Source organism: Mustelus asterias, chromosome 17 (genome assembly GCF_964213995.1).
Source record: "Mustelus asterias chromosome 17, sMusAst1.hap1.1, whole genome shotgun sequence".
Taxonomy (NCBI): Eukaryota; Metazoa; Chordata; class Chondrichthyes; order Carcharhiniformes; family Triakidae; genus Mustelus; species Mustelus asterias.
In genome coordinates, this window is record NC_135817.1 from 83,383,422 (window position 1) to 83,409,899 (window position 26,478).

The 26,478-nt window shown below is 46.7% G+C and overlaps 1 long non-coding RNA gene across 4 annotated transcripts in view; it reads right to left on the reverse strand.

Moving 5' to 3' along the window:
* LOC144506211 (uncharacterized) overlaps nucleotides 1–26,478 on the reverse strand; it is a 322,365-nt gene that overhangs the window by 62,020 nt on the left and 233,867 nt on the right. For all 4 annotated transcript variants that reach the window (XR_013499864.1, XR_013499863.1, XR_013499865.1 and 1 more), the window contains one exon: nucleotides 3,339–3,425. This is a non-coding gene — a long non-coding RNA (uncharacterized LOC144506211). The remainder of the gene's footprint in view (nucleotides 1–3,338; nucleotides 3,426–26,478) is intronic.

A 26,478-nucleotide genomic window follows, 5' to 3' on the forward strand; every position in this document is an offset into this window, starting at 1 on the left:
GGATTCATCAGCCACATTCATAGCCACACAGCCCAACACCTGAATGACAAATGAAGATGGTCATCTTCAACACTGAAGGGTGAAATATGATCTCCTTTAAAAGTTTGCCATTCTGGAATATTCAGTTTCCAACCTTCATCACTTCTCTTGAATGGCAGGTGCAGTGCATTGTGGATAAAACTGAGGTTATCCACTTCAGTAGCAATAATAGGAAGGCAGATTATTATTCGAATGGTGTAAATTGAGAGAGGTGGATACTCAATGAGGCCTTGGTGTCCTCGTGTATCAGTCAGTGAAAGCAAGCCCGCAGGTACAGCAGGCAGTAAAGAAGGCAAATGGTATATTGGCCTTTAAAGCGAGAGGATTTGAGTATAGGAATAGGGATGTTTTGCTGTAATTGTTTAGGTGAGGCCACACCTGGAGTATTGTGTGCAGTTTTGGTGTCCTTATCTGAGGCAGGATGTCTGTGCTATAGAGGGAGCACAGCGAAGGTTTACCAGGCTGATTCCTGGGATGGAAGATCTGTCATATGAGGAGAGACTAAATTGGTTGGGTTCAAATTCATTGGCATTTAGAATGAGAGGGGATCTCACAGAAAGTTATAAAATTCTAACAGATTTGGCAGGGGAGATTTAGAAAGAATGTTCCCGATGGTGGGGGAGTCCAGAATTAGGGGTGTGAGGATAATGGGTAAACCTTTTAGGGCTGTGGTCAGGAGAAATTTCTTCACCCAGAGAATGGTGAATGTGTGGAATTCACTATCACAGAAAGTAGTTGAGGCCAAAACAGGGTGTGATTTCAAGAAGAAATTAGATATAGCTCTTGGGGCTAAAGGGATCAAAGGATATGGGGGGGAGGGGCATCAGGATATTGAATTTGATGATCAGCCATGATCATAATGAATGGCAGAGAAGGCTTGAAGGGCCAAATGGCCTACACATGCTTCTAGTTTCTATGTATGTTTCTGTGTATAGACTCGCATGTATAGAATTCTGATGAATCAATCCTTTTTCTCGCTCACGCCAATTGAACATGATTCCAATGATCCTAACACTCTACCGATTCACTCTAATTGTGTACAATTCCAATGGATCAAACCGTTACCCACTCACTCCCATTTCATACAATTCCAAAGGATTAGCCCTTTCCCATTCACTTCACTGCAGCAAGTTCGAATGGGTCAATTGTCTTTCTGTTCACTCCACTGTATAAAATCTGAATGGATAAAACCTCCTTCCCATTCACTCGCTGGCCGGAATCTTATGGCCATTCACACTGGCAACAGTGTCTCACCTTGCAACAGCGAACGGAGATTTGGCTGGGCGCCAAATTCTCCGACCTCGCTGCAAAGGGAGCGTGGCGTGAATGGCGGGTAAGATCGCACCCACTCTTTCTGCAGCTCCAATCTTCTCAGCACATTTCACAATCGCCCCAAATGTAATAAAATTCGAGAAAATCTAACCATTTTCCATTAACTGTTATTGCGTAGGACTCCGACAGGACAGTTCCTGTGTCATTTACAACCACCACACCAAATTCACACAGATTAAATCACTTTGCATTCACTGCCGTACAGTATTCCAATGGAGCAAATTCATTTCCTTTCATTGACAGAACAATAGCCCCAATTCAAGTATTACTTTCTGTCATGGCCTGTGAGTCTGTGCAGGTTGAATTTTAATAAAGTGCTCTCTTACAAATCCGAATTTAGGGGCAGTTATTAGAATCTGAGGCTCGTGGGTTACCTTATTGGAGCACAGCCTGGGAGGAAAGCTAAGTATAATAATCCTTTTCAACAGAGTTTGAAAAATAATTCTAATTGGCGCATTATCAGGTTATTAGACTACACCCAATCATTATTTACCTGATTGAACTTGTTTCCAAGTGAAAGTTAATCCCACTGTATGCTTCATTTGTGGTTTTTGGTTTTGATATGGGCAGGGCGACACTGGAATATAAAACTAGCATGGAGCACAGTTTGCAGGCACTTTCTGATATTAGAATCATAGAGCCCTACAGGGCAGAAGGAGGCCATTCGGCCCATCGAGTCTGCACTGACCACAATCCCACCCAGGACCTATTCCCATAATCCCATGCATTTACCCTAGCTAGTCTCCCTGACACTGAAGGGCAATTCAGCATGGCCAATCCACCTAACCCGCATATCTTTGGACTGTGGGAGGAAACCGGAGCACCCGGAGGAAACGCACGCAGGCACGTATCGTACTCGGGATGGCAGAAGAGCCACTGTTAATTTTTCCATGCCAACATTTTTCAATCATTTCTATTGGAACCTGTCTTTCAATTGCAATCCTCTTCCTCTCTATGGCCAATGCTTCTCTGGACATCTCTGCCAGACTTCTCCCAAACTGACACCACCCCACAATACAGCCCCCTTCACCACTCTGTCAAAATCAAGTTCAATTGCACTGTATTCTGCTCTGACTCATTCTGGGCAACACTTCAAAGCCTAAGATTCCTTCCCTCTCTCCGTCTTTTCCTTCAATTTGAAATCAGAGGGGGGGAAAAAATGTGAAATCTGAGCTTGACATCACCTCACCACAACATCCTGTCTTGCCTCATCTTCTCTCCTGGTGTTCTCTTGGTGACCTCTCTAATTATTTGCCTTGGCCACCACCCCCGCCCCTCCCCCCCCCCCCCCTCCCCCACCACCATCAATGTTTCTTCATAACAAGTGAAAGTGTGTCGTTACCTTTTCCCTTCGCATTTATAAGATATTCCCAGCTCCTTCATTCCTCTCGTACTTTACGCTGGGCTTTGATGAGGTAAAAAAAAGTACACGTTCAACCATGTACACCTCCCTGCCAACCCGGCCACTCAAATGTGCACTTTAGACAGCTGAGGCAGGATCCTTTTTATGTCCTTCTCTCGGGAGATTTGCCTGAGCTTACCGCCTCCTCCGGATGAGATCATGAACTTTGTGTGTGGTAGGGGTGGCTGCCAAGTCTGACTCAGACGGAGCGTGGGGGAGGGGGGAGGGGGTGGCGAGGGGACGGGGGGGGGGGGGGGGGGGGGCTGTGGAATAGGGTGAGGGTAGGACAGAAGGTGAGATCACAGCCTGAGTTCCGCTGTTTAATATTCCAGAGATGATATTTCATTGAAAACCTTCATGGGGCCATGCTTAGGCAAAAACAAGTAAGAACAAAAACGCAAACCTTTGCCCAGTTTTCATTCAAGAAAGTTCGAGAGAGATTGCTCGAAAAATTGCCCAGATAGCATCCTCAATCATGCGTTAGTTTTCTCTTTATTTTATGTTTAATTATTCCTTGCAAAGTGACAGGTCCTTAAATGCCTGTGGATTGGAATGGGAGACATACCTTCTGTCTTGGGAGTCATGGTCCCTCGAGGCAAACTATCCGTTTCCCACTTGCCTTCATGCATTTTCTTGGAAAGCCTTTTACTTCCTGCAAGCAAAAAACATTTCTTCAAAGATCTAAAAGACAAATTCAGCCCCCCCTCCCCACACCGAATGTCAATGATTCAGTGAGGGGGGGCGGGGGGGGGGGGGGGGGGGGGGGGCGGCATGATGCCCCCTGCAGGCAGTGCTTGTTACTTTGAATGCCAATGGCGAATAGGTGCACCACCAAGGTGGAAACCTGAGCACCCTCCTGCCCAAATAGATCCTCACCCTGCCCCTTTCTACTCAACCGAAAGGCAAAACAACTATCCATTTACCCCAACCCACCCCCACCTTTGTAAGGAAGTGGGGGAAGTCGTATGTGAGATCTTCACAAGTAACGTTTTTGAAATTTATTTATTAGTCACAAGTGAGGCTTACATTAACGCTGCAATGAAGTTACTGTGAAATGTATTGAAATCATCCTTTCCAGTTGTATCACAGCTTGGTATGGCTCCTGCTCTGTCCAAGACCGCAAGAAACTATAAAGGGTTGTGAACGTAGCCCAGTACATCACGCAAACCAGCCTCCCATCCATTGATTCTGTCTACGCTTCCCGCTGCCTCGGAAAAGCAGCCAGCATAATCAAGGACCCCACGCACCCCAGACATTCTCTCTTCCATCTTCTTCCGTCGGGAAAAAGATACAAAAGTCTGAGGTCACATAGCAACTGACTCAAGAACAGCTTCTTCCCTGCTGCCGTCAGACTTTTGAATGGACCTATTTATTACTAAGTTGATCTTTCTCCACACTCTAGCTATGACTGGAACATTATATTCTCCACCCACTCCTTCCCTTCTCCCCTATGCACTCTATGAACGGTATGTTTTGTCTGTATAGCGCACAAGAAACAATACGTTTCACTGTATCTCAATATATGTGACGATAATAAATCAAATCAAATGTCTGGTGATCAAATCCATGATCTTAGCTCAAAAATGCAGTACCACCAGTACTGCCAGCAGTATGGTTTCCGCTGCATGGAACCCCTGAGAGTCATTGCTCTATCCTTACTCCTCTCATTAACAATCATCCTCGCCCTTCCTCCCACCGCCTCTACAGGATTAGCCTCAGAAGAGGGCAGACAGAGACCTTGGTCCTTACAGGAATGTGGGCTCCACCACGTATGGCCTTTCCAGGTCCGCTCTACCTGGCCTAATCTCACCAAAACCATGGTTGGGAGGATCCACGAGCCCCATTATCCCAGGATATATTTAAGAAGAAACAGTGGAGATCATTCACGATCCAAGTGAATGATGGAGCAGGTTCAAGGGGCTGAGTGGCCTCTTCCATTTCCCGAAGTCATAAAACCTAAGGGATATTGATGTGCTGGTGGTCAGGACAAATGATTAAATTAGGCACTGGTTATATTGTGCCAGTTCAGTTGATTTCCGTGAGTTGTTTGATAGTGGCACTCCATAACAGTGATTAAAAGTCAATAACATAGAAACATAAAAACTAGAAGCAGGAGTCGGCCATTTGGTCCTTTGAACCTGCTCCACCATTCATTTTGATTATGGCTGATCATCGAATTTAATATCCATAGTCACAGTCTCGCTTGTATATAAAAGTAGATTGCAATTCTGTCTAAACATGCCCGCTGACCTTTTGATTTGATTTGCTTTATTATTTCCACATGTATTAACATACAGTGAAAAGTATTGTCTCTTGCGCGCTATACAGACAAAGCATACCGTTCATAGAGAAGGAAACGAGAGAGTGCAGAATGTAGTGTTACAGTCATAGCTAGGGTGTAGAGAAAGATCAACTTAATGCAAGGTAAGTCCATTCAAAAGTCTGACAGCAGCAGGGAAGAAGCTGTTCTTGAATCATTTGGTACGTGACCTCAGACTTTTGTATCTTTCTCCCGATGGAAGAAGGTGGAAGAGAGAATGTCCGGGGTGTGTGGGGTCCTTAATAATGCTGGCTGTTTTTCCGAGGCAGCGGAAAGTGTAGACAGAGTTAGTGGATGGGAGGCTGGTTTGGGACTGAGTAACTCCAATTTTGCTTCATGACATGGGATTTCAGAGATGTTGGCCGGAATTCTCCGGCCATTCACGCTGGCGGGATTCTCTGGTCCTGCTGGGAACGCACCCCCGCCCGTGGGTTTCCCGCCGGCATGGCGTGACATCAATGGGAATTCCCATTGATAGTAGCGGGACCAGAAAATCCCACCGCTAGCAAACAAGGTGCCACCTCCTGCTGGCGGGAAACACACGGCTGGGAGGCTGGAGAATCTCGCCCTTTATTACGCAATTGTTTTGGGAATTATGTTTTGCAACTCCATCCATTGTTCCATCGATACTCAAAACCTGTGACCTTGGTGACAATTTCTTTGCTGATGGTATGGCCTTTAAACAGGGTTCTGACGACCACGCACACTTTTTAAAGGTTCTTGCAAGGTTTTGATTAAGCAGAAATGGAGAAACTGTTTCCTTTGGCAGCAGCCTTGGTAACCAGAGCACACAGATTTGAAATAATTGGCAAAAGCAGCGGCTGGGAGATTAGGAGATTTTAAAAAATGGAATGCACTAACTGAAAGGGTGGGGAAAGTGGATTCAGTAGTAACTTTTGAAAGGAAAACGGCTAACGAGCGCTTGGAAAGGGAAAAAAAAAATTGCAGGGCTACGGGATAAAGCGGGGGGGGGGGGGGCTGCACAGGAATGGGACTAACATGAGCATGATGGGCTGAATGGCCTCCTACTGCGCTATAAGACTCGCCAAATACCAGACCATTATATGAAAAGAAAGAATTGCTCGACTCACAAGGAGGGCTGTGTGCCATAGAATCCTGTTTCTGAAAACAATATAACATTAGGGCCCCATTTGAGGGTCATGTAAGGATAAGGTTGTTGGCTGAGTTCCTGGAAGTACAAGGGCTTCTTGTCAAGTGCTCTGCACATGGGCCAAAAAGCAAAATATTATCTTGATGAATCTTTCTCCAAAAGCGTGTTGCGTTGATAATCTTTTCTCCTGAATTTCTTTTTGATCCACCAGTTATTTTGCTGTCTCCCCCTGAAATTTTCTATGGGCAAGTGGGAGACCCAATGCCCTTCAGCAGCGATACCTCGACTAAAGCGACAAGGAAAAATTGTTCCTCATAAAACCCTGGCTCGGTGGCGAGCGTGGCCGCCTCTGAGTCACAAGGTCATCGGTTCAAGCTTCACTCGCTTCAGGAAGTTGAACACATAGGGCAAGGTCCTCCAACCCTTCCTGCCAAAGGCGACCCCCTTCCCCCCACCCTAACAGCGGGTTCCCCGACACCGCAGCCAGCGAGCAGTGCAAATGTCCACCAGCGACAGTCAACGGCAATGGGCGCAGGGGATAATAATCCAGGCCACAATATAGTTTGATGCTCCCAATGCAGCACTGAGCGGGCGTTGCATTGTCAGAGGTGTTGTCTTTAGGATGAGACACTAAACCGAGGCCCCCTCTGTTTTGTCTGGTTGGACTTAAAAGATCCCATGACATGATTTTGGAGAAGAGCAGGAGAGTTATCCTCAATGTTCTGGCCATCATTCATCCCTGAAATTGCACCACTATTTGGTCATTATCACATTGCTGGCTGCCAGAGCTTTCTGCACCCAAATTGGTTTCCCCATTTCCTATATTACGACAGTGTCCAGGCTTCAGAAAGAACTCCATTGGCTGTAAAATGCTTTGGTATGTTTCGAGGATATGAAAGGCATGTGTTCTTTCTTACCTAATCCCTATTCACTCTGAACACTGGAGCAGCCTTGCACAATGAACATTCTTGACTAGGAAAGCAGAGAGTCCCAGTTCAGGAAATTGCGAGTGTGCCGGGAACCATGAACTGCAGCTACTGGTGTAATTGTTCCCGTCACTTGGGGAAACCAGTGGCTTATCTTATGAAACACAAAAGCCAGATGTTAAGGTACGGCAACATTCTGAGCTGATATTCCAGCTGTTTATTGCTTTTGTGGCAGTTCTATGAGTAGGGGATGTGAAAGAGGAGGTGACCTTACAATGACAGACGATGGTAAAATCTGCTTCCCTTGATACTCAGTTGATAAGCTATTTCCTAGTATGGAACTGAGGGATACAAGACAGGAAGATTCCAAGTTACTTCCAGAATCGACTATAGTATTGCAACACTTTCCTGACAGGCTTCCCAACTTGCATTGCCCCTAAACTTGAGCGCACCCATAACTTTTGCCCATATCCTAACTTGCATCTATTAATGTTCAACCATCACTCAGCGTGCTCTGTATTCGCTCCTGGTTGGACAACACCCTGATTTTTGAATTTCTCATCAGATTTTTCAAGTTACTCCATTGATTTGTCCCTATCTCCGTAACCTTCTCCGGCCTTATAATCCTCCGGGATCCCTGTGCTCCTCCAATTCTAGACATATGTGAGCATCCTGGATCATCACTGCTCCACTATTAGTGAGTGCACGTTTAGCTGTCTGGGCACTTTGTTCTAGAATTCCCTCCATAAACTTCACTGCATTTCCCAAATTCTTTTAGAAATTCTTTCGAACTTATCTTTTTGACCAAGATTTGGTCATGTAATGTCTCCAGATGTGGTTCAGTGGCAAATTTTGTATTATAGTGGGGAGATGGTGATAACCATAGACTCCCCACAGTGCAGACAGAGGCCATTCAGAAAGAGAATGTTCATCAGGCCCACCCCCTGTTCTGTAACACCACGCATTCAGCAGTGCTAATCTACCTAACCCAGGCATCTGTGGACACTATGGAGCAATTTAGCATGACCAATCCACTTAACCCGCACATTTTTGGACAATGGGAGGAAACCGGAACACCTGGAGGAAACCCATGCAGACATGGGGAGAACATGCAAACTCCACACAAGTCATCTAAGGCTGGAATCAAAAGCTGGTCTCTGGCACTGTGAGGCAGCAGTGCTAACCAGCGTGCCACCCTGATATTGGTGAAGACATCCCACCATGGCAGCTGGTGGAATTTGAATTTAATGAATAAAATCTGGATATAACGCTAGTCTCAGCAATGGTGACCACGTAACTATAATTGACTGTTGCAGAACCCCATCTGGTTCACTAATGTCCTTTAGGGAAGGAAATCTGCTGTCCTTACCCGGTCTGGCCTACACGTGATTCCAGAGACAGAGCAATGTAGTTGACTCTCAACTCTCTTCTGACATGGACTAGGCTAGCCATGCATTTCAAGGACAATCAGGGATGGGCAATAAATACTGTCCTTATCAGCAATGCCCACATTCCATGAATAAATAAAGGTAAAAAAAAATGATAACTCTACTATGAAGCGACTTGAAACATTTTTTATTCTTAAAGCACGAAATAAACGCAAACTGTTGTTCAGAGAAGGTTTACCGGACTAATATCTGGAATGGGTGGGTTGTCTTATGAGGAAAGGATGGACAGGCTAGGTTTGTATCCGCTGGAGTTTAGAAGAGTGAGAGGTGACTTGACTGAAACATAAAAGATCCTGAAGGGTCTTGACAGGGTGGATGTGGAGAGAATGTTTGTTCTTGTAGGGGAATCTAGAAATAGGGGTCACTGTTTAAAAATAAGGGGTCATCAATTTAAAACAGAGATGAGGTGAAGTTTTTTTAACTCAGAGTGTTGTGAGTGAAAAATCATGTCTCCCAAATTTGATTGAGTTTTTTGAAGGGGTCACCAAGAAGGTAGGTGAGGGCAGTGCAGTTGATGTTGTCTACATGGACTTTAGCAAGGCCTTTGACAAGGTGCCGTATGGTAGGTTGTTGCTTAAGGTTAAATCTCATGGGATCCAGGGTGAGGTAGCCAAATGGATACAAAATTGGTTTGATGACAGAAGCCAGAGGGTGGTTGTAGACGGTTGTTTTTCAAACTGGAGACCTGTGACCAGCGGTGTGCCTCAGGGATCGGTGCTGGGTCCACTGTTATTTGTCATTTATATTAATGATTTGGATAAGAATTTAGGAGGCATGGTTAGTAAGTTTGCAAATGACACCAAGATGGATGGCATAGTGGACAGTGAAGGAGATGATCTAGGATTGCAATGGGATCTTGATCAATTGGGCCAGTGGGCCTGAATGGCAGATGGAGTTTAATTTAGATAAATAAAAGGCATTTTGGTAGATTGAACCAGGGCAGGACTTACTCAGTTAATGGTAGGGCGTTGGGGAGAGTTATAGAACAAAGAGATCTAGGGGTACAGGTTCATAGCTCTTTGAAAGTGGAGTCACGGGTGGAAAGAGTGGTGAAGAAGGCATTCAGCATGCTTGGTTTCATTGGCCAGAGCATTGAATACAGGAGTTGGGATGTCTTGTTGAAGTTGTACAAGACATTGGTAAGGCCACACTTGGAATACTGTGTACAGTTCTGGTCACCCTATTATAGAAAGGATATTACTGAACTAGAAAGTGTGCAGAAAAAACTTACTAAGATGCTACCGGGACTTGATGGTTTGAGTTATAAAGAGAGGCTGGATAGACTGGAACTTTTTTCCCTGGAGCGTAGGAGAGTTGGGGTGATCTTATAGAGGTCTATAAAATAATGATGGGCATAGATAAGGTAGATAGTCAACATATTTTCCCAAAGTTAAGGGAGTCTAAAACTACTGGGCATAAGTTTAAGGTCAGAGGGGAGAGATACAAAAAGGTCCAGAGGCGTAATTTGTTTTACTCAGAGGGTGGTGAGTGTCTGGAATGAGCTGCCAGGTGGGTCCAATTTTGTCTTTTAAAAAGCATGTAGAGAGTTACATGGGTAAGATTAGTATAGAGGGATATGGGCCAAACACGGGCAATTGGGACTAGCTTAATGGTAAAAACTGAACAGCCTGGAGAAGTTGGCCGAAAGGCCTGTTTCCATGCTGTAAACCTCTATGACCCTATGATAAATCTTTGGAACTCTCTTCCTGAAAAGACATTGGAAGCAGTGTCTTTGAATATTTTTAAGGCAGAGACAGATAAATTATTGGTAAGCAAGGGTAAGATAGGTTATTGGGGGGAGGTGGGAATGTGGATTTGAAGTCACTATCAGATCAGCCATGATCTTATTAAATGACAAAGCAGATTTGAGGGGCCGAATGGCCTATTCCTGCTCCTTGTCTATATGCTTATAATGTCAAGCCAGTATGTTCACTGAACTTCATATCAGGGGCTGGTAGGGACAGTACAATTAGGAGGCAATCAAGAATGAAGGAACACAATATTAATACTAGAGTAAGGACAATCCTGCAACAAAGTCAGGCAGCACTTTTTCACACAAGAGGAATTGGAAATTTGGACCTCCCTTCCCCAAAGAGCGATGGGGGCAAGGAGGGATTGAAGCTTTAAAGGCCAAAACTTTTAAAAGATAAATGGATGAAGTGGGTAAATGAGTTTGAGGTACATATAGTTGCTCTAACTGGCTTGTGGGGCAGGTTTGAGGAGCTGAATGAAATGCTTCTATCCCTAATATCCCGACAATTGCCTTCTGTCTCATTATTTCTTTATTCTTAGTGTCACAAGTAGGCTTACATTAACACTGCAGTGAAGTTACTGTGAAAATCCCCTAGTTGCCACACTCTGGCGCCTGTTTGGGTACACTGAGGGAGAATTTAGCATGGCCAATGCACCTAACCAGCACGCTTTTTGGACTGTTGGGGGAAACCGAAGCACCCGGAGGAAACTCACGCAGACGCGGGAAGAACATGCAAACTCCATACAGACAGTGACCCAAGCCAGGATTCGAACCCAAGCCACTGGGGCTGTGAGGCAGCAGTGCGAACCACTATGCCACCGTGCCGCCCTGTCCTTGGGGTGGCGGTATATTCTCCAGGTTATATGCTTCGAATCATGTACTTGGATCCATGCTAGAACATGCACATGCCTAAAAGTCAGGTCATGGTGGAGCACAGAATTGAATAGCCAACACAGACTTCTGGAGCCATTGAGATCATAGGAGGGACCCTACATCCATGGAACTGAATGTAAGGAAACTTTGAAAAGGAGAGAGTTAAAGACTAGAAAATGTGCAATACATCATTCCCAGTGATGGGTTAACTTTAGAGATTTTGCCTACACATAAAGAGCAAACCATCAGGTCTGCTTCTCAATAACTTGTTGGGCCTATTAAATATGAAACAAACAGTACAGTTCCATTTGCCACATTACAAAGAGGATGACTGGAGAAGATGCATAAAAATGACGCACAAGAATGATGCCAGAACCGAGAGGTTATATTGATCAGTGAAGATTGAAAATGCTGAGATTCTCTTCCCTGCGAAAGGGAAGCCTGAGATCCGACCTGATAGAAGTCTTCAACATTATGAAAGGATTTGATAAGTTAGTTACAGAGAAGAAAGTCAAAAACTACAGCCACAAATATAAGATAGTCACCAAGAAATTCACCAAGACTCCTTCGACAGCACCTCCCAAACCTGCGGTAGCTACCACCCAGAAGGACCAGGACAGCAGATAGATGGGAACACCATCACCTGCAGGTTCCTCTCCATGCCACACACCATCCTCACTTGGATGATATCACTGTTCCTTACCCCCAGCCCCACTCCTCCCAACAAACACTCTAGATGTACCTACACCGAATGGGTTGCCACAGTAAAAGAAGATGTCTCACCACCACCTTTTCAAGGGCAATGAGGGATGGGCAATCAAAACGTTGGCCTAGTCGGCGTAGTCCACACCCAATGAAAGAATAGTAAAAAAAAATCTATGAGAAATTCAAGAGGAACTTCTTTACCCAGTGTTATGACCAGGATGGCAGGAGTGCGCAGTGGATTTAGCCCCACGATTCCACAGATCGCATTGTTAGATTAAAAGTTTAATTAATACATCAATATGACCAATTATTTATCATCATTAGACCCAGAATAAAAGAGACTTTAACCGGATTTCTTTCAATAAAGTCAGAATGATTAATTTATTATAAGACACAATTTATTTCTAAAACAAGTTGCAAGGACTGGTTAATGGGCAATTTGTAATCCAGAAGCGTAACTATCTAACTATCCCATTTGAAATTCCCCAGCACAAAAGGGCAAATGGATAGGGTGGGTGGCTGATGAAAAGACTTTATAAAATAAATGGATAAAGTTCGTAGGGTTTTGACGCTGCTGATCGGGATCTCACTTGTGTGAAGGCGGATCACTAGCCCCAGTAGATGCCTGGATGTTCTCACCAATGGAGCTCCCACACGGAGGAGAAAAGAGCCGGATCAATCCTTGTCTCAGCTTCTCAGGTTTCCAAATACGGACAATTTCACGGAGCTGAGGATTCCTAGCTAGATACTGAGAACCACATTGTTTCAGGCAAGGATCGGAGAAAGTGAGCTGGCCAGCTTTTCATTTTCTCAGTTCATTCCTAACCGAGTTAAAACAAAACAAATTCGAAACTTAAAGCTCAGGTGATTTCCAGTAAATCGCTAGCCTTGAAACCAGTTTCTCCGTCATCAATTAAACAAACAAATAGTTCCTCCCCCCCTCCCGCCCTCTTCCTGCCCCACCCCCCTCGAGGGGAATGTTGGTCAGTTAGCTGAAGCCGTGTGGCTTCTTGAAAAAAGGCATTCCTGTATCACAGTCCAATGTGAACATAGGAACATCGGAATTAGGAGCAGAGATAGGCAATTCAGCCCTTCGAGCCTGCTCTGCTATTCAAACAGATCATGGCTGATCTCTCCCTGGTCTCAAAGCGACCTCCCCACCTATTCCCCATTAACCTTTAACCTGTTTTCTTTAACCCGTTTTTTTTTCTCAGAAATATATCTATCTTGACTTTGACTTTCCTAAAATAAAAATCCACGTCAACTTCCCCCCTTCCATATTTTAAAAGAAAATTTAGCACTGGAAGATATGGTTCTAACACCAGAGAGTTCACATTATATATTAATGATTTGGAAGGGGGATCTGAATGTATTATCTCCAAATTTGCAGATGATACAAAGTTGGGTGGGAGGGTGAGCTGTGAGGAGGATGCAGAGATGCTTCAGCATGATTTGGACAGGCTGAGTGTGTGGGCATCTGCATTGTAGATGCAGTACATTGTGGATAAATGTGAGGTTATCCACTTTGGTAGCAATAATAGGAAGACAGATTATTACTTGCGTGGGTGTTAATTGAGAGAGGTGGATACTTAATGAGACCTTGCAGTCCTCGTGCATCAGACATTGAAAGTAAGCGCGCAGGTACAGCAGGCAGTAAAGAAGGCAAATGGTATGTTGGCCTTCATAGCGAGAGGATTTGAGTATAGGAACAAGGATGTTTCGTTGCAATTGTATAGGGCGTTGGTGAGGCCACACCTAGAGCATTGTGTGCAGTTTTGGTGTCCTTATCTGAGGAAGGATGTCCTTGCTATAGAGGGAGTACAGCGAAGGTTTACCAGTCTGATTCCTGGGATGGCAGGTTTGTCATAAGAGGACAGACTAAATCGGTGAGGATTATATTCAGTTGAGTTTAGAAGAGTGAGATGGGATCTCATCGAAACTTATAAAATTCTAACAGGGTTAAACAGGGTAGAATCAGAAAGAATGTTCCCGCGAGGAAGTCCAGAACTAGGGGTCATAGTTAAGGGGTAAACCTTTTACAACTGAGGTGAGGAGAAATTTCTTCACCCAGGGAGTGGTGAATATGTGGAATTCATTACCACAGAATGTAGTTGAGGCCAAAATGTTTCAAGAAGAAATTAGATATAGCTCTTGGGGCTAAAGGGATCAAGGGATAAAGGAGGAAGGGGGGATTAGGATATTGAATTTGAATATCAGCCATGATCAAAATGAATGGCGCAGGCTCAAAGGGCCAAATGGCCTACTCCTGCTTCTAGTTTCTATGTTTCTATGTAACCCCAGAAAGCAGTGAGAGTGTGGAACTCACGAGCATAGGAAGTGGTTGAGGCAAATAGCAGGGATATATTTCAGGTGAAACTAAATAAAGACATGAGGGATAAAGGAACAGAGGATGTGCTAATTGGGTAAGATGACAAGGAGTAGGAGAAGCCTTGTGCACCAGTTGGGTTGAATGACCTACTTCTGTGCTGTAGACTTAATGTAATTCTACATAATTCTAACTCCATGTTCCCAGTTTGCATATTCATAACTCAATGCCAGTTAGCTGAAGCCGAGTGGCTTCCTGGAAAAGGCATTCCTGTATCACAGTCCAATGTGAACATAGGAACATCGGAATTAGGAGCAGAGGTAGGCAATTCAGCCCTTCGAGCCTGCTCTGCCATTCAAACAGATCATGGCTGATCTCTCCCTGGTCTCAAAGCCACCTCCCCACCTATTCCCCATTAACCTTTAACTCGTTTTCTTTAACCCGTTTTTTAAATCAGAAATATATCTATCTTGACTTTGACCTTCCTAAAATAAAAATCCACGTCAACTTCTCCCCTTCCATATTTTAAAAGAAAATTTTGCACTGGAAGATATGCTTATAACACCCGAGAGTTCACATTATATATTAATGATTTGGAAGAGAGCTTGCAGTGTTCCCAAAGAAGCTCAAGCCACACTTGAGGAACAGCAGCTCATCTGACTCGGAACTTACAGCTTTCCGAACTCAGGATGACCAATTGTCATGGAGAAAATTAAGGTACGCCTTGGCATGGGGTCCGTTAGAGCAATGGTGTGAGCAATGGGTGATGGTAAAGGGAGTGTGGGAGATGCTGCAAAGCTGCGACAGCACACAAACAGAACGAGAGTTGTTTATGCACGAGATTCAAAGGACTGCACTGGAGGAACAATAGTGTCCCAGCAGTATCCTCAGACTGTGACCCCTGGTTCTGTACACCCCCACCATCAGGAATATCCTTCTTGCATCTACCCTGTCTAGTCCTGTTAGAAATTTATAGGTTTCTATGAGATCCTCTCTCATTTTCCTAAATCCAGTGAATGCAATCCTAACTGATTCAATCTCCTCTCATAGGTCAGTCCCATCCTCCCAGGAATCAGTCTGGTAAACCTTCTCTGCTCTCCCTGGAGAGCAAGAACATCCTTCCTCAGATAAGGAGACCAAAACTGCACACAATATTCCAGGCCAGAATGCCCCAGCACATGGACAAGGCTACAGCTTTGGAGTTAGCAGTCCCCCGCCACTCTCGCACCAAGTGTGCCAGCATGGACAAAAGTAATCACCTCACGCACTCAAGATATAGTTCCAAATCAGGACGGTGAGTGACTCGGAGGGAACTTCCAGGTGGTGGTGTTCGCATGTGTCTGCTGCCCTTGTCCTTCTAGATGGTAGAGGTCATTGGTTTAGAAGGTGCTGTCTAAGGTGGTGAGTTCCTGCAGTGTATCTTTTAGATGGCACACATGGCTGCCACTATGCATCAGGAGTGTAGGGACTGAATGTTTGTGGATGGGTTGCCAATCAAGTGGCCTGCTTTCCCCTGGATGGTGTCAAGATTCTTGAGTGTTGTTGGAGCTGCATTCATCCAGACAAGGGGGGGCATTCCATCACACACCTGACTTGTGCTTTGTCGACGGTGGACAGGTTTTGAGGAGTCAGGAAATGAGTTATTCGCTGCAGAATTCCTTCAATCTGATCTGCTCTTGTCACCACAGTATTTATATGGCTGGATCCAGTTCAGTTTCTGGTCAATAGTAACCCTCAGGATGTTGATAGTGGGGGATAATTTGGAGGCCCTTTGACAGTGCCGCACTCCCTCAGTATTAACCCTCTGACATGCAGCAGTCCCTCAGCACTGACCCTCTGACAGTGTGGCGCTCCCTCAGTACTGATCCTCTGATAATGCAGCAATCCCTCAGTACTGACCCTCCAACAGAGCGGCACTCCCTCAGTACTGACTCTTTGACAGTGCGCCACTCCCTCAGTACTGACCCTCTGGCAGTGCAGCAATCCCTCAGTACTGACCCTCTGACAGTGCAGCACTCCCTCAGTACTGAATCTCTGACAGTGCAGCAATCCCTCAGTACTGACTCTCTGACAGCGCGGCACTCCCTCAGTACTGACCCTCTGACAGTGCGGCACTCCCTCAGTACCGACCCTCTGACAGTGCAGCACTCCCTCAGTACTGACCCTCTGACAGCGCAGTGCTCCCTCAGTACTGACCCTCTGGCAGTGCGGCACTCCCTCAGTACTGACCCTCTGACAGTGCGGCACTCCCTCAGTACCGACCCTCTGACAGTGCAGCACTCCCTCAGTACTGACCCTCTGACAGTGCGGCACTCCCTCAGTACTGACCCTCTGACAGTGCGGCACTCCCTCAGTACTGACCCTCTGACAGCGCAGTGCTCCCTCAGTACTGACCCTCTGACAGTGCGGCACTCCTTCACTGGGAATGTCAGTCTGGAATAAGCGTTCGAGATGGTTTGACCCCACAACCTGCTGATTTAGCAGTGAGGGGGCTCTCTCATGAGCTGCCGCTGACAGAAAGGCAGGGGTGGCTAGCGGGTGGGGGGGTGGGGGGGGGGGGGGGGGGGGGGAGGAGGGTGAAAACTGCTGCAGAAGGAGGAATAACAAGAAGAGACAGGTCGAGACATGTCCGATTTGAACTTTATGGAAGTGGCTGGGTTTCGAATGGGTTAAAGTTGAGTCGGTGATTTGCAAAGTGAAGTTCCTCAACTAAACTGTACCTCGCAAATAAACAGAATAAAATATGGCTATTTTAAAAGATGGAAAGTTTATGGTTCTCGCCATTGAAGTCTCTCTCTAAAAGATTCTCCCCACCCCGTGCCCCTCGACACTGTGGCTCATTGCCAGTCGAAGCCAATAATCTCCAGTGTAAGGCAAGGGTTTCAAGTTTTTTACAGCGTGCTGCCTCTGTGGAAGTTGACTTTGGAAATGTGCCACATTGGGTTGCTGGGGCCTCATCACTGACTCTCAGTCCGCCAGAGTGCTGACTGCAAATGTGGCCCGACGGAGCGATCGCGCTGGAGAGCATGAGGGTGAGGCGCCAGGCTCCTTTCTGGCAATTCAGCCTCCCTCCCCCTCCCACCCCAAACCGCCCCGAGTCTGAATTTTCTTTACAGGCCTCGCTCGCTTGGCCCTCGGGGAGAGGGACGGGGATGGGGGGTCAGTAAGGGGTGGAACGCGGTGGGGTGGTGGGGAGAGACGACAACTAGGGGTGCTCTTGAGTGAGACTCTGCGAGTTACGAGAGGAGGGGGGTGGGGGGCAGGCAATCGATCGATCCATCGATCGATCCCTCGATCGCCCCTGTCTGCACCAAAACTTAATAAGTTCCGCACGCACAACTTAGCCCCTGATTTTCCCCGCCAGGGAAGGCTCAATTAACCGTGACACGTTATAAAAACAACTATTCAAGTTGGTCGAATATTCTGTGGGGAAAGAGGGAGGTGCAGGGTGGGGGGGGGGGGGGGGGGGGGGGTGGGCAGTGGGGGGGAGGGTGGGGGGGGTAGGGGTGCGGGGGGAGGGACACTTTCTTCTTTCTTAAATCGCAGAATTCAAAAGCGCTTTGACGGGAAAAAAATCATGACTGATTGAAGCACTGATAAAAATAGCAAGGCTATCAGCGAGGCAGATTTAATTGGCTTTTCATTGTGAGCAGACGCAATATCCGTGAACTTACCTCACTCTAGATGTCTGGAGGCTGAAACTGCAGAGAATTGGCCAGTTCTTGGATCTATTGGTAGTCCTGATCGAAACATGGAGGACCGACCATTCCTGCTTCCCACCCCCTGACTCTCTCTCTCTCTCTCTCTCTCTCTCACTCTCTCTCTTCCCAGTGCCGGGATCACAGAATGTACGGTGCGATATATTAACATGTATTAAAGTGTCAATTTTCCGAGGGAGGAGAGGTGACGAGCCAGTTGGAAATGAGAATAAAATGGACAGGGGACTGTCAGCAACCAAACCAAAATGGAACATCTTCGGACTGGAGCAGTCAGCAAAAAGACATTCTTCCGAAAAAAATTTAAAACAGTTTTTAAAAAAGAAAATGGACGTTCTAGAGTTGGGAGAGCAGCAGCGTTTTTGTTCTTTTAAATGAGAGAGAGAGAGAGAGCAGGGTGCGGTCAAATCTTGGCTGTCCTCTTCCTTGCTTTCCCCCTTCCCCCCGCCCAAAATAAATGAAGGGGGAGGGGTCCTGGGCTACGTTACCACCTAAATACTAGCAGAACCTGGGAAGGGAGCCAAGGCAGTGACTTTCTCCGACCCAGCTGCCAATCTATCGCCTGCCTGCAGTGCAAGGCAAAACAGCGGCAAGTTATTCATGCTGAGATCATGGCTAGTGTATGGGACACTTCACTCTCTAGTTCCCTCGCTATCCGGTCCCCCCTTGCTTTCCGCTCCCCTTCGCTATCCAGTCTCCCACACTCTTCATCCCCTTCTTCTCAAATCTCTCTCTCCTTGGTCCCCTCACTTCTCCGACCCCTCACTCCCCAAACCTCTCACTTGTCAGCCTCCTCATTCGCTACTCCTTCGTTTCTCAGATCCTCTTGCTCCTCACTCCCCTCACTCCTCTGTCCCCTCACTCTTCAGTCCGCTCACTCCTCTGTCCCCGACTCTTGCGTCCCCTCATTCTTCGGTCTACTCTCTCCTCTGTCCCCTCACTCCTCTGTCCCCTCACTCTTCAGTCTGCTCTCTCCTCTGTCCCCTCACTCCTCTGTCCCCTCACTCTTCAGTCTGCTCTCTCCTCTGTCCCCTCACTCCTCAATCCCATCACTCCAAAATCTCCCTGCTCGCCAGTCTCGCCGGTTCCTCAGCCATTCATTCAGCAGCCTCCTCATCCTCCAGTTCCCTCACAATCCAGCCCCTTCGCACATCAACTCCCTCACTCCTGAGTCCCATTACTTCTCAGTCTCCTTGTTCACCAGTCCCCTTGTTCCTCAGCCCCTCACACCTCAGCCCCTCACTCCCCAGCTCCTCACATCTCAGTCCCTCACTCCCCAGTCCCTCATTCCCTGATCCCTTTCTCGGCAGTCCCTCACTCTTCAGTCCCTCACTCCCCAGTACCTTGCTGTCCAGCCCCTCACTTGGCAGTCCTTTGCTGCCAGTCCCCTCACTCTCTGTCCCTTCATAAAGTTAAAAGTTTATTTATTAGTCACAAGTAAGGTTTACATTAACACTGCAATGAAGTTACTGTGAAATTCCTCTAGTCGCCACCATCCTGCGCCTGTTCGGGCCAATGCACCCTAACCAGCACATCTTTCAGAATGTGGGTGGAAACCGGAGCACCCGGAGGAAACCCACGCAGACACGGGGAGAATGTGCAAACTCCACACAGACAGTGACTCAAGCTAGGAATCGAACCCGGGTCCCTGGAGCTGTGAGGCAGCAGCGCTAACCACTGCGCCACCGCACTGCCCCTGGTGTTTACTGTGTGTTAAACAGGTCAACGTGGAGGGATGGAGTGGATTGGTGTCCGATGTTTGGGGGAAGCAATTGGAACATAAGAAGGAACACTGATTGAAGTGTTTTCGCTGGAACCTAATCATTTCAAATACTTTAATATTCACAATACAAAGCTTGTGTTGAACCATTCTGCTGGAGTCAGACCTCTGAAAGAATACATTGTGGTAAAGCTGGTTATTTTTACAATTGCCTTCCTCATTATCTCCCCAAGAGCATGCTGAATACAGTTCAGGGGAAGCTAGATAAACACGTGAGGGGGAAAGGAATAGCAATATATCTTGATGGGTTGGATGAACAGGGGTAGTGGGGGCGGGGGGGGGGGTGCGTTGTTGCTGGCACGGCCCAGTTGGGCTGAATGGCCTGCTTCTCTATGTATTGTATGTATGTAATGTTGTGTAGTGGGGGAGGCAGGGTGTTGACATGCTGCCCTAGCACAAAACGTTGGCGGCGAAAGAAAAGGAACTAAAAAAAACATTAACCAGTTGCTGGTTTCACTCTGTCCACAGCCTGAATTTAAATTTCTACTTAAACATTCTCCAATCCCCTCATCTCCTCCAGCAAAACTCTCGAATATTCACCCCACCCACACCTCTCAACTAAAACATGACAGACTGGCCACAATTCACTTCTTACAAGCTAGCTCCCATCTCTTGCACAAAATGTCTACTCGAATCCAGCGATTTACTACAGTGCAGAAGGAGGCCATTTGGCCCAGCAAGGCTGCACCGACTCTCTCTGACAGAGTACCTTACCCAGGCCCATCCCCTGCCCTATCCCCGTAACCCCGCACAGTTACTGCTATGGCAGGATTCTCACTTTCAGGAGATCATGTGTTCACCTCCCACTCCAGAAACTTGAGCTAACCGTGGGCAGCACGGTCGCACAGTGGTTAGCACTGCTGCCTTGCAGGGACATGGGTTCGATTCCCGGCTGGGGTCACTGTTTGTGTGGAGTTTGCATGTTCTCCCCGTGTCTACATGGGTTTCCTCCGAGTGCTCCGGGTTCTTCCCACAGCGTTGTGGATTGGCCATGTTGAATTGCCCTTTAATGTCAGGGGGGATTAGCTAGGGTAAATGCATGTGGTTATCGGGATAGGGTCTGGGTGGGATTGTGGTCGGTGCAGACTCTATGGGCTAAATGGCCTCCTTCTGCACTGTAGCATTCTATGATTTTATGATTATGACCACATAGGCAACCATTCCAGTGCGGGAAGTGTCAGAGATGCCCTATCTTTCACACCAGATGTTAAACAGCTTTTCTCTCTCAGGTGGCTGTGGAAGATCCCATGGCAGTATTTCAGTGAATGAACAGCGATTCCCTTCCCGTTACCATGGTTAATATTTATCCCTCAACCAACATCACTGAGGGTCATGAATGAAGTCCAGTCCATCACGCGAACCAGCCTCCCATCCATTGACTCTGTCTACACTTCCTACTGCCTTAGAAAAGCAGCCAGCATAATTAAGGACCCCACGCACCCTGGACATTCTCTCTCCAACTTTCTTCCATCGGGAAAAAGATACAAAAGTCTGAGGTCACGTACCAACCGATTCAAGAACAGCTTCTTCCCTGCTGCCATCAGACTTTTGAATGGACCTACCTCACACTAAGTTGATCTTTCTCTACACCCTAGCTATGACTGTAACACTAGATTCTGCACTCTTTCGCTTCCTTCCCTATGAACAGTATGCATTGTCTGTATAGCGCAAGAAACAATACTTTTCACTGTATACTGGTACATGTGACAATAATAAATCAAATCAAATCAAATCAAAGAGTGATGATCACATTGCTGTTAGTGGGAGCTTGCTGTGCACCAATTGACTGCTGTGTTTTCCTACATTAAAGCAGGAACTACACTTCGAAGAATGCTTCATTGGCTGTAAAGATCTCTGGAACAGCCAGAGGAGAGGTCTAAGGAAAGGTCATCGACTTGAAACATGAGTTCTGTCCTCTCTTCATAGACTCTACTTGACCAGTTTGAGACAAGGCAGCACAGTGGCACAGTGGTTGGCACTGCTGCCTCACAACACTAGGGAACCAGGTTCGAGTCCGAGCTTGGGTCACTGCCTGTGTGGTGTCTGCGTGGGTTTCCTCCGGGTGCTCCAGTTCCCTCCCACAGTCTGAAAGATGTGCTGCTGAGGTGCATTGGCCATGCGAAATTCTCCCTCAGTGTACCCGAACAGGCGTCGGAGTGTGACGACTAGGGGACTTTCACAGTAACTTCATTGCAGTGTTAATCTAAGCCTACTTGGGACACTAATAAACAAACTTTAAAACTTTAAATAAAAGTATAAATTTGTTCAAAAGCAAATTCAGGCTTCATGTCAGGAAGCATTTCTTCATCTACAACCAGTTGTAAGGAGAGAAATGGAGGCAGTCAGCTGGAGTGCGCAGTGAAGCAAAGGCTGCCATGAAAGGATTAGGTAGAAGGGCTGAATGGCCTTTCTTATTGACAAGAAGAAAACAGGAGTGAGCTGCAAACTTGTTGCATTGTCATGCTTTGATCAACCAGTGCTTTGTGGATAAATCTTCGTTCGTGCTAAAGGACTGAAATATCATTTTGAAAATTGCTGGAAAATGCGGCTTATTTCTGTTGTATTTTACCCCTTTCCAGAGAAAAGGGGCTGATCAGTTGGAAGTTGACTCAGATGGGCTGAAGTGTTGCCATAGCGAAAGCAACTTTCGGCTTTTCCCCTGTGCTAGGAATTGTTGTGATTGTTTGAAATTTTGCATTCTTGTGTTTGTCCTGATGACCTTGAGAGGAAAAAGCTTCAGCGACATGCCTTTTGATTTGATTTGATTTATTATTGTCCCATGTATTAGCATACAGTGAAAAGTATTGTTTCTTGCGCGCTATACAGACAAAGCATACCGTTCATAGAGAAGGAAAGGAGAGAGTGCAGAATATAGTGTTGCAGTCATAGCTAGGGTGTAGCGAAAGATCAACTTAATGCAAGGTACGTCCATTCAAAAGTCTGACAGCAGCAGGGAAGAAGCTGTTCTTGAATCTTTTCAGTGACATCCAAGCTCTGTACAATCAAGCGGAATATAAACTACAAAAGGAATCGCTCGGTGGATCAGCAGGAGGTCTGGCCCATGGTATTGGTATTGCTGAATGTAATATTCCAGCATGGTTCTTCTCTCAACATTTCTAAATAGCCCAATAAGCTGAATGGAAAGGCAGAAGTCAAACTAATCTACCTCAAAATCAGATCCACTGACACCTCCTCCAAATTCCGCCCCCCAATCCCCGCTCCCCCCAACGCAGCTTATCCACTTCTCTTACCCAGAGCAATGGGCTTGGGTTCTGGACACTATTCATAGGAGGGAACTTCCTTCCCCATTCTGCCTCCTTTGGCAGATCCTCCCAGGTCAATACAGTAGGATCTTCACGAATCTCTTCAGCCAGAAGTATAGATTCACTTCCACTTCTCGAAGAGTGAGGATTTTCCCCAATGAGCCAGAGGAATATTGGAATCAATGGACCAGAGAAGACCATGTGGGACATGGGTGTCGCTGGCTGGGCCAGCATTTATTGCCCATCCCTAGTTGCCCTTGAACTGAGTGGCTTGATAGGCCATTTCAGAGGGTAGTTGAGATTCAACCAAATTGAACCATAGAATCCCTGCAGTGCAGAAGGAGGCCATTCGGTCCATCGAGTCTGCACTGACCACAATCCCACCCAGGCCCTATTCCTATAGCCCCTCATATTTACCCTGCTAATCCCCTGACACTAGGGCTAATTTAGCATGGCCAATCAACCTAACCCGCACATCTTTGGACTGTGGGAGGAAACCAGAGCACCCGGAGGAAACCCATGCAGACACAGGGAGAATGTGCAAACTCCAAACAGACGGTGACCTGAGGCTGGAATTGAACTCGGGTCCCTGGCGCTGTGAGGTAGCAGTGCTAACCACTGTGCCACCATTGTATTCCCTAAAATCTCAGCTCTGGCAGCTTTGTGAATTCAGTAGATGTCACACCCATTTAGCCGATTGCCTGAGGTACTTGGTTCGATCTGCATTTCTGATCACAGTTCAGTGAATAGAGAAAAACCCCCTCACTTCCACATTTTAAAACTTACAAACTCAGCACTTGTGAACGATTGAAAAAACAACAACCTGCATTTATATAGCACCTTTAGTTTAACAAAGTAGACCTGGTGGGGCAGTGGGAATGCCCTTACCACTGGACCAGAACTCCGGATTTGAGTCCAATGCAGAAACATGTTGGCCATGGGAGAAGCGTTCTACAGGATTCAATTGGCTGATAATCTAAATTGACCCTTCGTGTCAGGGGGTTTAGGAACATAAATGTATGGGGTTGCGAGGATAGGACCTGGGTGGGATTGTTGTTGGTGCAGGCTTGATGGGCCAAATGGCCTCCTTTTGCACTGTAAATTCTTCGATTCTATGATGAGCTCAGAAATACTCCCCCCACTACTCCCCTGCAAAAAAGATTAGAATAAAATAGTATGGGTGGAAAGTTACGCTAACAGGAGCTTAGCCAAACATCTCAAGATGTTTCGCAGGGACATCATCCAACAAAATTTAACACTGAACCACCGAAGGAGAGGTTCAACAACAGGTACCAAGAAAAGCAGTCAAACAGGTATATTTTAGGTAGCCTTGTAAAGAAGGAGAAGGAGAGAGAGCCAAAGAGGGACGGAATTCCAAAGAGTAAGAAAGAGAGGGAGAGAAAGAAAGAAAGATTTGAATTTATATGCTGCTGTTAACTTCAGGATGTTTCAAAGCTCTATACAGTCAATAAAGTACTTTTGAAATTATTGTCATAAGGTGGGAAATGTGGCAGTCACTATTCACACAGCAATGTCCTCAGCACAGCAATCACATAGTGACCAGCTGTAATGATGATGGGGTAAAGATTGACCCAAAACACCGGGGGTACCCCCACTGACTTTCTACAAAATGGTTTCCTGAGATATGTTACACCTGCCTGAAAGAACAGTTGGGTTTCACATCTCACCTGAAGGATGGGTAATAATCTTCACCAAGAGTTAATGAAGGACTGTGGGTAATCCTAAAGCCTCTGCACCTGTAATGGTGGCACAGTGGTGGTGCACGATGGCACAGTGGTTAGCATTACTGCCTCACAGCACCAGGGACCCTGGTTCAATTCCCGGCTTAGGTGACTGTCTGTGTGGAGTCTGCACGTTCTCCCCATGTCTGCGTGGGTTTCTTCTGGGTGCTCCAGTTTCCTTCCACAGCCCAAAGATGTGCAGGTTAGGTGGATTGGCCATGCTAAATTGCCCCTTAGTGTCGGGAGGATTAGCTAAGGTAAATGTATGGGGTTATGGGGATAGGGCCTCGGAGGGATTGTGGTTGGTGCAGACTCGATGGGCCGAATGGCCTCCTTCTGCACTGAGGGATTCTATGATTCTGACTCCTTAAGCGTTGAGAAGTTCAGCAGGCTTTGGTGTCTTGGTTGGATCTTCCACTCCTGCACAGACTTACATCATGTCTGCTGTGGTGTTGGATAATCTGAGAAAATACCAAATATCAAGGAGATCACAAGGGTCTGCCATTTTTTTGAATGGAAACCATAGCGGCATTCTTCTTTCTCCTTAGGCAGTCCCTCGTCTTATTTCCACGCTACCCTGAGTTCTCAGGTGACTGAGAAGTTCGATATGTGACCGACAGCCTCTGTGACAGGTGGGTCAGGCAGTGGCTGGAGGAGTGGGTGGGTGGGGTGCCAGACGCTCCTTTCCCTGTCGACACTGGGTTTCAGTTTCAGTTTCTCTCGGTGATGAAACTCGAGGTCGTTCAGCTCCTTCCCGGATGCTTTTCCTCCACTTCGGGCGGTCTTGGGGCAGGAATTCCCAGATGTCGGTGGGGATGTTGCACTTTTTCAAGGAGACTTTGAGGGTGTCCTTGCAGCATCTCCTCTGCCCTCCTGGGGCTGGGCTTGCCATGTCGAAGCTCCAATTACAGCACTTGTTTCAGGAACCTGGTGTCAGTCATGTGGTTGATATGGCCCCGCCCAGTGGAGCTGATCGAGTGTGGTTAATGTTTCGATGCTGGGGATATCGGCCTGAGTGCGAACACTGATGTTGCTGTGTCTATCCGGCCACTGGATTTACAGGATCTTGCAGAGACAGTACTAATGGTATTTCTCCAGGCTTTTGAGGTGTCTCCTGTACATACTCCGTGTCTCTGAGCCACATAGGAGGACGGGTATCACTACTGCTCTGTAGACCATGAGCTTGGTGCTGGGTCTGAGGTTCATAGAAATATGGTCTTCCTTCATTTCATATGAAGACCAGGTTCTGGTCTTCATACACTCTCTTCCTCAGGCCACTGAAGGCAGTGCTGAAATCTCATCATCGATGTCTGCCAATAGGCTCCCAATGTGTGGAAAGCGCTCCACATTATCCAAGGTCTCATTGTGGATTTGGATAACCAGGGGATGGCGGGCTGGCAGTGCTGTGTGGTGGGGGCAGGTTGTTCGAGGATCTTTGCTTACAGATGTTTAATGTAAGGCCCATGATCTCATACGCTTCAGTGAAGATGTTGATGATGGCTTTGAACTCAGCGTCAGACTGTGCGCAAACACAAGCATCGTCTGCAACTCTGTCGTTCAATGACAGAGGACGGGACCGCCTTTCCACAGACTGGAAACCATGGCATGTTCTCTCGAACGCCTGACCGATTTGATCACGCAGTATCAAGTATTGGCCAGTGGGTGGTGATGTTGCCTCATGTTAACTCCATTATAAATCGCTCTGTACAAATCTGCTCCACTGTGTTGTAAGGGTGGCCATT